This window comes from Acanthochromis polyacanthus, chromosome 9, assembly GCF_021347895.1.
Source record: "Acanthochromis polyacanthus isolate Apoly-LR-REF ecotype Palm Island chromosome 9, KAUST_Apoly_ChrSc, whole genome shotgun sequence".
Taxonomy (NCBI): Eukaryota; Metazoa; Chordata; class Actinopteri; family Pomacentridae; genus Acanthochromis; species Acanthochromis polyacanthus.
In genome coordinates, this window is record NC_067121.1 from 6,595,637 (window position 1) to 6,608,080 (window position 12,444).

The following is a 12,444-nucleotide window of genomic DNA, read 5'->3' on the forward strand; positions in this document are numbered from 1 at the left end:
CCAACCTTCTACTGCTGCTACTGATGCAGCTACTTCTGTCCATGAGCTGTGACTCATTCCATCATTTATCTGTTGGTGCTCAAACTGCATGTTTCATTCAACCACCTGTGAAAAACTCAGTGATATAAAACACTTTGTTTAGGGCACTTCAGATGTTAGGATTCTTCTCCATCAGAATCAGAAGGCATTGTTTAGTCATAATTCATCTATTACAGTTTTTCTCAGTCACTTTGGTTCATTTCTCAGATCAGAACTTAAATTCTCAAACTCCTTGTTCAATCTTCACATCATTGTGTCACTTGTTCACATCAAAAATCAGTTTCTCATTTCTTAGAACAAGTTATAAATGTTTTGGTTCATCCATGAAATGATTCTGTACAATTCTCTGCTGTTTCCTCCATTATCAGCTGCTTCTGTCATGTTGATCTAAATGTATTATAACGGCTCTCTGTTGAATAGTCTCACCGTCCACAACATTTAGGCATTAGTTCATCACATCAGTCTTTACATACAAAATGGTTGAACAAGTTGCCAGAATATGTCAAAGATATTTCTATACATTTTCAGTAGACTTTTTATTCTAAATCTGTCCTGAATTGGTAAATTGCTCTCAGGGGAATCTTGACTTTCTCTAACAAAGGGAAATGTGTGAAGGTTTAGAGTTTTCTGAAATAGCTCAAAGACACAAGAGAAGATATTTGTGATGAGGAAGAGAATTTGTGGTCCAACAGACAGGAACATCAGGAGGTGTAAGAAGACTGAACTGTAATTCCTGCAGCACTGCATGGACAGTTTTCCCTAAGGACACTGTCCTATGTTCACATTCTACCTTTGTTTTGTTGTTTTATTCTTTGTGCTATGCAGCGCTGTTTTCCTTTCCGTATCACAATAACGATGTCTGTCAACAAATTGCAGACAGTAAAAGCATAAATGTGAATCTTGTCCAGTCTCTTACAATCAATCTCTCACATACACTAAGATGTAATTTACAATTTACAATAACTGTCATCAATAATTTATCCATAGTTTACATCAGAACATCCCTCCAGAGAACACTGTTAGAATGACAACATGACTCAGCAATCTGACTGTTTTATCCACACAGTGACACAAGGACTGATCATTCTGATGACACTGACATGTTCATTGACACAGATATTTACTTTTAAGAGATGAACTACGGATTTTGAGCAACAGACTGGCTTTTGCAGGTCATCTATGGTGTTTTCCTTTCTGTATGAATTGTTTTGAGAAATGCACTTACTGGTTTGCAAATGTCGAGGATGATTGGAGAAATGTACCAAAGCAACTGAGAAAAACTGTCATCAAATTCCCTGTTACTCCAACAAATCAAAAGCTAAATGATATATAGCATTTAGTTTCAGGCTGTTCAGATTTTTGGATTCTTTTCCATCAGTATCAGGATGCATATAGTGTAACTGTGCAATATACACCACTACCTCTTTCACTGTTATTTATATTCTCTCCTTATTTATACTGTATAAATGTAAATAGACTGTTTTTGCACCAAGATATTCTGGTACTGAAAAGGATAAGCTCTGCAATCTCGTTATACATTGTATTGTATCATGACAATAAAGAATATTCTATTCTGTTCTATTCCATCTCATGGTTCCTTCTGCAGCGGAACAACAAGCCCAAACATCCAGCCAGAGCAGGGAGAGACCAAAATAATAATTCAAGATGCAAGACTCTTTCCCTCCATACTGCTGGAGACTGTGGTCCATCCTGGATTAAACTGGTGCAGAGGTCCTCCTGTTCCTCTTCATTTTGTGGGGCTCTGGTTGAGCAAGACAAAGAGATGTAAAAAAGATTCTGGTGTTCCCAGACCTAATGAGATATGTCACCCCTTCAGTTATTTCTTGAGTCCTATTAACATCTCAGTGCTGTGGAAAATTATGACACAACAATAGGACAAGACAACAACATAAAACAAAAAGTGCTGTGATGGTAAATGAGGTTCACTGAAAAGATCATGAGGAATGAATGGATTGCACTTGAAAGCAGCCACTAATTTGGTGGAAAGCTAATTAGGAATTCTGGAGAAATCCCATTTGCCAAGAAAGAGAATTCTGAAAGTTTCACCAGATTTTTCAGTGTCTGAGTGTTATTTACATGCATGTTTCAGTGATGCAGCAATGATTCTGATGACTGATGGATCCGTTGATGGTGGGATCAAGGACTCAAGGTGGTGCTTTCAGGTACGGTCTTTCAAAAGACACTTTTGCATTTAATTCCACATATTAATTTAGGAGGGGGTCTGCTGCACTGCTGCCCTCTGAAACTGAAAACACACTGCTTACCTTTTAGCTGCACATGTGACTGCAGAACTAAGAAACAATACTGAAGTGGTTGTCCTAAACTTTTAACAGTTGTGCTGTTAGATATGTTATTTTAAAAATGATCTATCATGTTTAGTTACTGAGTTGGGTAAGAAATTAAGAGCTCATTAAATTATATTTTGAATCAAAAATATTGATAAACAAATGAAACAATTAAATTATTGACAACAATACATTTCAATTCATGTTTCATGTTAAGATGACAAACATTTCATAGTTCCACTTCATCAAATGTGAAAATTTGCTTCATTTCCTTCATATAATTTAAATTTTAATCATATTTTATGTGATAATTTTGCGGTTTGGACAGCTGGTTGGACAAAAGAAGAAGAATTTTTGGTTCAATTTGTTTCCAAATTCTTCCTCCACCACTGTTAGCGGCTCACTCAAGCTAAGGCTGATGGGAATATCATCAGATAATGCATGCTGAAAAGTCAGAGGATCAGTGGTGTCATCCAGATTCTGAGAACCATGAATTCATGGAAAAAAATCAAATGAAAATCTTTCTCATAATTGTTGATCTGTTTCCATCTGAAAGGGCTCCAGTCACTGTAATATCAGGTGCAGGAAATGCCTCTTCTTTGATAATTTTTCAAATATTTGTGTTGGTGTTGTGCCTGTTTCAACCGTGTTTATAGTGTTTTTTTCATCATTTGTTGGTAATCTTGCAATTATTTTGTGCCTTGTTTTGTCTGTTTCAGTCCATCTTTGGTCTGGAGATTGTTTGGAGTCTCTTTTTGGTCGTGCTGCATCTACTTGTGGTTGTTTTTGAACCTACTGGAAGGAAAAATTTGTGTCATTTTGATCACTTTGCATCACTCTGTACATAGGCGTTTCTAGCCCATTTTTGGGGGTGCTCAAGCACCCCTAAATTGAATCCCAGCACCTGTAAAATTTGAAAAATTAAAAAAAAAATTTTTTTGTATTGCATGTCCTTTTTTTAACAAACCAGAAAAGTGTAAAAATCATACAGTACTTGGTTCATACGTAATGTTTTATCAACAAAAATACAGCATCCCCCCCTATCTTGCCTAAAAAATGTTTTGATCCAACCCAACTTTCCCAACTCGGACTCACTCTGAGCCTCTACCTGCAGAGCTAAGCGCTGGCTCCCACAGAAGCTAATGTGCAGTAGTAGTGTAAGTACCTGGTTTAAACTAGGATATGTGGCACAATTCTTAACTTCTACCACTCAATACCAACACTTTGTTATCAGTACAAGTCCTCATGTTTGCTGCATTTAATCATAGGTTACTGTTTATGTTGTTAGGTCGGAGTTAGCTGACGTTTTTTCTAGCAAGCAAACGTTACATTTGGTCAGTGTCTGTTTAAACTGGACTGAGAGAAGCTAGTTGTTGTGTCAGTGCATGTGTTAATATTAAAGCCAAGGTACTACTGACTAGCTAACTGACCGGATTGCCATTAACATTATAACTCCTATTGTGTGTGTGTACAGACCGACAGACAGACAGACTGCCTCATCATGGACATAAGATTGTTTTTTCGAAAAAAGAGCCAAGTTCAGGTAAGAGTGTAAGATCAAATGGTCTGTCTATCAAAAGTAATGTTTTAAGTTGGATCAATGTTTATATGTTTGGTTATTTGCCTTTAGGTTGACAGTACAAAGAGAGAGAGTGGACGTTATTTATTCATATTCTTATTGGTATTTTTTCATATTTATGTAATTTTTCATCTAGTTGATTACAATCTATTTGTGTAGATTGTCAGTCCAAAGACGGAGAGATGAAAAAGGGGAAGTAGAGGAGAGAGTGCAAGGTCAGGAAGAACCAGGTAAGAAAACAAACAGAGAATAGTGGTACGCTAAACAGCACCTGTTAAGCTGACAAAGAAAAACATTCCATTACAATATAATTTTACATATATGTCATGGAGGTTATGTGTTCTCCCCACATTAAATGCTTTCCAGAAGCACACTTAACAGATATCAGTGGACTTCATTCTAAACCGAACTTCTTCATTACATTTTCCTAATTATCTATATGCTTTAATATTTGCTTAATTTCACTATATGACACTATACAAGGAGGAGGAGAACAGCGAGAGACTCTGGGAGATGAGAGAGAGCAGACCAGGGAAAGAGATGCTGTGCATCGCATTTCAAATAAAAGTAAAAAAAATAAGGCCAAGGTCCATTTTTGGTGTTTTTGGTACTTAGTACAGGGGGCTAGTTTACTCCACAAACATACATGCTGTTTGAGTGTATGTTGAGGAGCTGCTGTATCTAAATGAGTCGTCTTTTCCCAGAAATTAGGGTTACGATATGTTTTTTTTTTTAAAGATTCCAGTGCATTCCTCCTTTGCTCTGACTCAGCATTTCAATGACCTTTATCAGATTGGATGGTTTAGTCACAGACTTTTTAAAAAACTGTTATGCTTTTCTTTCGCAAATGTGGGAATGAAATTGCGTTAAAACGTACAAAACAGTGAAATTTATCTGGCCTGGCTGGGCACCTCTGGGTGCTCAGCACCCCTAATCCTCTGATCCTAGAATCGCCCCTGACTCTGTAGCTGTTTCAGTGATCCTCCAACAAGAAGTCCTTCCATTCATCTCAAACAGCAGCTCTGGACCGGCCTCCTGACTCTTTGGACTCCTGGTTCTGTGGGAGGTCGCTTGTTTCCAGCATCTTGGAGAACTTGCCACAGTTCTTGTGAGGATTCAGTGCGTCTCAGTGTCTCTTCATGTGATCCAGACTGACTCCATGATGCTGAGATCAGGACTCTTTGAGCTCAGACCATCTGCTGCAGGACTCCTGCTTCTTCTTGTGGCTGCAGATGGTTCTTCATGAGTCTGGTTGGATGTTTGGGCTGCTTGTCCTGCTGCAGAAGGAATCTGGGACCATCAGACGCCTCCTGATGCTGATGGAGAAGAATCCAAACATCTAAAGATCCTGTAATAATTACACAGAACTGCATATCACTGAGTCTTTGATTGTTTGTTGGATCAACATGCAGTTTGATCATCAACAGATGAATGAATAATGAAAGTTGTGTGCAGCTCACAGACAGAAGTAGCTGCATTAGCAGCAGCAGAAGAAGCAGCAGCCTCAGCAGCAGTAGTGTGTGCTCATAGTAGCAGCAGTAGTAGAAGGCTGGATGCAGTGTGTGTTTGCAGCCACTAGAGGGCAGCAGTGTAACACTGATAATCCTGATGCAGCAGCAGCATCACATGCAGACACTTCTTTATGGACACATGTTGACATGAGACGGCTGGAAAGAAAGACATTAATAACAGATGAGGAAAGTGAAATATTGTGTAACTGCAGCAGAATATTCAGATGACTGAAAAATATGAAGAAAAAAACATGTCGAATGGATATGATGAATTTTCAGAGATGTAAAAATATTGAATTCTTCATTTAAAGTGCATGGAAATACATTGAAGTACTTAATAGTTCGTGTATTTAAATTCTTTATATTGTAGGAAAATGTGTTTTTACAGTCCAATTGGGCACAGTGAAACTGCGGTCAAATATGTCAAAATAAACATCAAAACAAAACAAAACAAGCTCTATTTTGATCAAGAAATGGAACTAGCACATAGTGAAAATCCAAACGTTTCTTCACTTGAACACCTAGACCTCCTCATTTAAACAAATGATTATTTTTACTGATATTACTGATAAACTGAAAAAACAGTAAGAAAATCAGACAGATTTTCATTTTGAATTAAAAGAAATTTACACATCCAACTCATTGTTTTAATTTATTTTAAACTCTAGTTTAGATCCCAAAGTTTACAAAAATACCAAATATGTCTGACTGAATGCTGCCAAATGTGTCTGCTATAATGTGGCACAAATTAATCAAAAATAATTTAAAAACAACTCTTATTATTGAAATCTGATGAGAGTTGAGGAGCTGTGTGGATTTGTAGTTTTCTGTTTTGCTCCCAACAACAGATAACAGTCTGTGTCACTAAACTGACCAGCAACCTGAATGTGTTTGTGGGAACATGAATGTTTTGAGTCTTTGTGCATGATGTGAAGCAGATTTAGTGGATCTGCCGTCAGCTTTAAATCCAGAGCATGAAAGCACACAGCAGCTTGAGCTGAGCTGTCAGTCAGCAGCAGCAGCCTTATCTGTGGGCCGCTAACAGGGGCTGATGGGAGCTTTGAGGAGCTGTTAGAAAGCACGTGGCCTGCTCTGCTCTCACAGCTCGTCCTTGTTTGGCCTCAGCTGCATCACAGCTCCACTTGTGCTCAGCTTCTCCAGAGGAAACACCACTGCACAAGATGCTTCTCCTCCCAGCTGCTGCTCTGTGCTGTCTGTGTTCAGGTGAGTGTTTCCAGCCAATCAGGAGGCCAAAAAGTCCACCTGGAACAAACGCTGTCACACTGACCTTCATCTACCTGTGTGTGTCTCTGCAGCGCTGGTTGCCATGGCAGCACAGCCGATTCAGGACGATGTGACTTTGACCAGGAGAGTCGGAGAATCAGCCTCCTTCAGCTGTAAAACTGATAAGTGTGATGAACCTTATGTAATCTGGTACCAGAAGACAGAAAGAGAAACATTCAGAGCGATTCTTCGAATTGATGGAGATGATGGTTACATAAATACAGGTTTCGGTCATCCTCAGATAGGTGATTTTGCAGCTGAGAATAAACAGAACGGCTGTGAGTTGAAGATTAAAGAAGTTAAACTCCAACATTCAGCCACCTACTACTGCAGCTGTTGGAAGGATGACTCCCACAGTGATGGATTGTGTCTGCAGCCTGTACAAAAACCTCCAGATCAACAAACAGTGTTTGTGACATGAAGACAGCAGTAAACTACAGCCCAGGATCACAGAGTTCAGAGAACTACAGTCCACTGTTCCGCCATCACTTCATTATTTATTCATATTTGTATATTTTCATCTCTAGAAGCATCTTTGAGAACTGAAAGATGTGCTACAGTGTGTAGATCTGAGCAAACATCCAGCAGCAGGTTTTTGTACGACCATTTTTCACTGTGGGAGGAAACTGGTACTGGATCTTTGGCTCTGGAACTAAACTGTATGTAACAGGTAAGAAGAAACTTTTCTTTTCTTCTGCTGTTTTATTGTGAAGCTGAAAATGTGTTTCAAGTCACTTTGTGCTGTTTCAGGCTTTCCATGTTAGTTTTTCCATCATTAGTGGAGGATTCATCTGCAGCCACTGTTCCATCAGAAAAGCTCAATAATGTGTGAAAACATGTTGAAATGTGACTGAACAACTAAAGTTATTCTTTATTTCTGCAAATATCAGTGAGCTTACAAATATTCAGTGTTTTTATTTCTTTAGTCTTTGATTCTGTGGCGTCTCTTGGTTTGTGAACAGAAGAAGAAAAGTGATGTTAAACACAATTTAATATTTATGAATAAATGTCTCTGGATTGTGGAGAATAATTAATAAATATATTCTCAGTTTAGTCCTTGATAATTATTTTTCATATGATGAATGTGTGTTTTATCTGATCATGTGTCAATACATAAAAAAGACATGAAATATAATCAATATTTTAATGAATATTATTGATATGAAATATAGAATAAAGTCCTGCAAACATATTTCATTTAATTGACAATTAGATAATATTCTGATTGTTATTTTTTTATTTGAGTCAAAAAATATAAATAATGAGAAATGATTAATTTCAAAAAGCGTTACATTACATACAACATATGGATGTTTTTAATGGTTAAATCATAATTTCATTTTACTTATTTATGAGAATCTGAAAAAGAATGTCTGCTTTGTTGTTCATTTGTCTGAAATAAAATCAATCATAATTATTCTTTCTATGATGATGATGCATATTTCATTTAAAAATATTTTAAGACACAAAAGAAAACAGACACTGAATATGAAAATGAAACTTTTTAAACTGAAACGTCAAGTTGATTTAATATTTCATTTTTGTATCATATCAGACATCATTTAATGGCAAACATACAGATTTTGGTATTTAAAAAAATGTATAAATATATAAAATACAAAAGATGCTAAACAGAACTTTTCATAAATAATGAATGCAGTAGGTGGTAAATATTTAATATCAGATAGAAATGAAAATCAAACCTAAAATGATTTGATATTCTATCAGTTATGTTTCTGTTCTGTTCTCTAACATGTGAATTGATGCTGACAGAATAATATTTAATCTGATCTAATCTGTGATTCTTTATTCATATTTGACATTTCTGTGTCTTTTTACTGCTTTCAACTTGTCAGAAACTTGTTTTTGAAAAATTCATATTTAAAAATGTATTTTATATTAATGTTGTAAAGATCAATTTATGATTTCATCTTTACCTGTTTATGACAGTAGTTGAAAGAAAGTTTAACTGATAATTTAATTTTGTCTTTCTCCTGAAAAATTAGTATTTGTAAAAAAAAATCAGTGATGTTTATTATTTATATGATGATTTATCTTTAATTAGAAAATACTTTACAGTTTTTCTCCATTGCTTTGGCTCATTTCCTGAAATGGAGATGACATTTTCAAAACTCTAAAATCAATCTGCACAACAGTGTTGCAGTTCAGCACAACAGAGACGCACCCTTGCAAAATGGAATTTTGTTCCCAAAACTGTTAATGTATGCCTCAGAAGAACATTTACACCCCATCTAGATAGTCACCAACATCAAAATGGACAAATCTTTCTCAGTGACTTTGGCCCATTTCTGGAAACAGACCGGACATTCTCAATTCTGTTAGTCCTGTGTCTCAAAATAATCTGGACTGTTCAGCCAAACACCATGGATCATCTTCAGATGCTCATATCTCTCCCAAAACTGATCACTTCTAAGTCAAAATGCAGTTTCCTTCTCATGCAAATAGTCAATACCCCCAAAATGCCTCATCATAGTTCCATTGTATGAGCCCTACAGGTCAAAATGTTTAGACGGTTTGCCAATTTTGCAAAAGATCATTGGAATATCAGTTTCATAAACTCCACATAGTCTCAGCAAAGTTCCTGATTAAGGGTTATTGTACTAAATTGTTTTGCCATGCTATCTGAATTCACATCACTGTGTATAAAACTGAATAAACAAAATGGAATGTATGGAAGTCGCCCCCCAAGCTTGAAATATAACAAACTGCACTCATATTGCCACAGAAATGGTCATCTTTATTGTATTACAGTACTCAAACACAAAGGATTTCCATATAGTGAAAGTAAAAATAACATACAGTATACTACATAATATACTATGCATACTGTGATGTCACACAAACAAAAACAAAACTCATAAATTCCCCTACATCCAATGCTGGGAATACTACATGCACTTCTTCATTGGTCATTGTCCTCCTCACCCTGACTCTCTGGGCCACTTTCCTCCCCAGCTTCTGGGTCATCAACTCGCTGATTTCTGCATACTCCTTCTCCTACTACTTTCTGAGTCACATTCTAGCCTCCACTGAGTGTCAATCATATATATAATACATAACTAATAAGTGCTTAAAGAGGTCCATGATATACTGGCTTCTTGACTAATTTTGAAAAATGAGCTTACTGTTTTGCATATGATGGCTCAAACAATGGCATGTCGCTTGCATGTTTTGAAGTGAAAGACAATTAGACTGAGAATTGACAATCAGTTTGGCTCAACAGGACCATTTCAGTTGGGAACTGTGCTTAATGTGGGTTAAATGTGCCAAAATCAGGTTCTATGTACTAAATCATTTGCAAACATGTTCTGAGACATTGAAAGGTGTACTGAATATGGGTTAAATGTGCTAAAGGCAGGATATATGTACTAAATCATTTGCAAACATGTTCTGGGACATTGAACCATGTACTAAATCATTTGCAATTTGATGAAATGAATGAAAAATGCAATTCCATTTTGACCAATTGCAAGCTGGTTTGGTGAAATTTTGTCACCATTTTGAAAATGTCATCTCCGTTTCAGGAAATGAGCCAAAGCAATGGACAAAAACTGTAATACACGACGAAAACTGACACTGAATATGAAAATTGAACAAACCGAATAGAAACACATTTTCTGGATAGTTTATTATTATTATTATTATTATTATTATTATTATTATTAATGTATCATAGAGAACATTTGAATGGCAACCAGTAAAGTTTGGTGTAAATAAAAGTTACATGAAGACAAAATGTAAATGAAGCTCAACATAGTTTTAAATATATTAAAGTAAATACACTTTGGAAAATCACATTGTACCTTCTTGAACTTTTATAATGCTCTATTGTGAATACCATCTATCTATCTATCTATCTATCTATCTATCTATCTATCTATCTATCTATCTATCTATCTATCTATCTATCTATCTATCTATCTATCTATCTATCTATCTATCTATCTATCTATCAGATGAGCAGGTAGTGAAGCCCGTGGTGAGCGTGTACCCAGCAGCATCCAGAGTCCACCTGGAGGGGAACAGCTCCCTGCTGTGTCTGGCCTCAGCCATGTTTCCTCCTCTGGTCCGCTTCTCCTGGAAAAGACAGAAGGAGGACGGCCAGCTGGAGGATGTGGACCCTGCTGAGGGAGAGCAGCTGGAGATCAGAGAGCCGGGACGCAGCGCCTCCATCTTGCTGATCCATCAGCAACAGGACAGCACATATAAATACAGCTGCTACGTCCAGCACGAGGGGGGACCAGTGGAGGCCCAGACACAACAAGGTGATGAAGGCTGGATGACTGTGTTCAGCACTGATTCAGCTTCATGTGGAGACGCTGTCAAACACCACTCATGTTTCTCACTGCACATACAAACATTTCCCTCCTTCTCTGTTTCAGAGCTTCCAGCTCCAGCAGCCTCCTGTCCTCCAGAGAGAGAGCCAGCAGACCTGCCAGCTCTGCAGCAAGCTCACTGTAAGATCAGCTGCTGCCTCTCTGCATGGACAGCTGCAATGTTCTGCTGCACTCAGAGCTGCACATCAGTCTGTTCACTTTCATTTGGACTTGATAATGACCTGTCTGTCTGTCTGTCTGTCTGTCTGTCTGTCTGTCTGTCTGTCTGTCTGTCTGTCTGTCTGTCAGCCTCCTTCCAGGTGAATCTGCTCTGTCTGCTGTCCACAGTGCTGATAGTGAAGAGTCTGGTGTTCTGCTGTGGACTCTCTCTGCTGATGATCCTCACAAACAAGGGACCGTCCACCAACTGCACACATGCTGACTGACTGTTTGCTGCTGGACTTTTCTCATCGCCAGGTCTCATCAATACATAATTAAAATGTTCAGTGACCAGAAATGTCAGCTTTGACATGTTGTCCTTCATCATAAAATACTTCTCTTAATTCACATGTTGGATCTTCATCCTAAAGTGTAAATTCATATATTCACATATATTTTCAGTGTTGGAGTTAAAATTCTACAGGACAGTGCTCTTTTCATAATTGAATCTTATGTTACTTTATGAATTATTCTGCATAGTGCAACAGGTTTGTCAGTCAACACAATAAAATTACAATGTTTATGTTTGAGTAACAAATTTTAATGACTTTTATAGCAACTGGTAACAAATGTGATTTTTTCACATAGGGTTATTTTCTTATAATGTGGAGTTCAGTAGTAAAAGATTTTTATTCATTTTTACGTTATGTGTAGCTTCTTAATTGAAACATTAATAGACCAGATTCAGTTGAATTATTTGCTGACTTGTCCATATTTCAGCATTTAATATCATACGTCTTTCTTCTTGTTGTTTTATTTTTACTATAGAATCAAAATGCTGAAGACTGTTCGAAATAATTCAGTACAACGTTTTCAATAAAATGAAGATGAAACTGTTGTCTGTATGTGTGGTATTCCCAAAATACATTTCATGTAGTTTGAAGTTACTGAGAATTAGAAATACAAATATTAGTTAACAACTAAACAAGAACATGAGCGCAACAGTTTGAGATAAAGATGAACACAGAGGTTTTCTGTGTGAACTAGCAGGTGTGGATGAAGCAGCAGGTTCAGATCTGTGTTCCCCATCATTCACTTTGTGTATTAATCACCTTTTAGAAGTGTGTCAGTGTGGATGTAAACCTCTACGCTGATGACACTGTTGTTTCCACACATGAACAAACAGCAGAGCGGACACAGTCACATCCATCTTTAATCAGTAAAACCTG

At 37.1% G+C, this 12,444-nt stretch overlaps 1 protein-coding gene and 1 long non-coding RNA gene across 5 annotated transcripts in view; one reads left to right on the plus strand and one right to left on the minus strand.

Annotated features, from left to right (window-relative positions):
* Positions 1-12,444, minus strand: part of LOC110969651 (zinc finger protein OZF-like) — a 279,312-nt gene that overhangs the window by 154,122 nt on the left and 112,746 nt on the right. The window lies entirely within an intron of this gene.
* LOC127535371 (uncharacterized) overlaps positions 3,437-12,444 on the plus strand; it is a 29,947-nt gene continuing 20,939 nt past the window's right edge. Inside the window, exons 1-3 of the long non-coding RNA XR_007944206.1 lie at positions 3,437-3,502; positions 3,820-3,888; positions 4,084-4,154. This is a non-coding gene — a long non-coding RNA (uncharacterized LOC127535371). The remainder of the gene's footprint in view (positions 3,503-3,819; positions 3,889-4,083; positions 4,155-12,444) is intronic.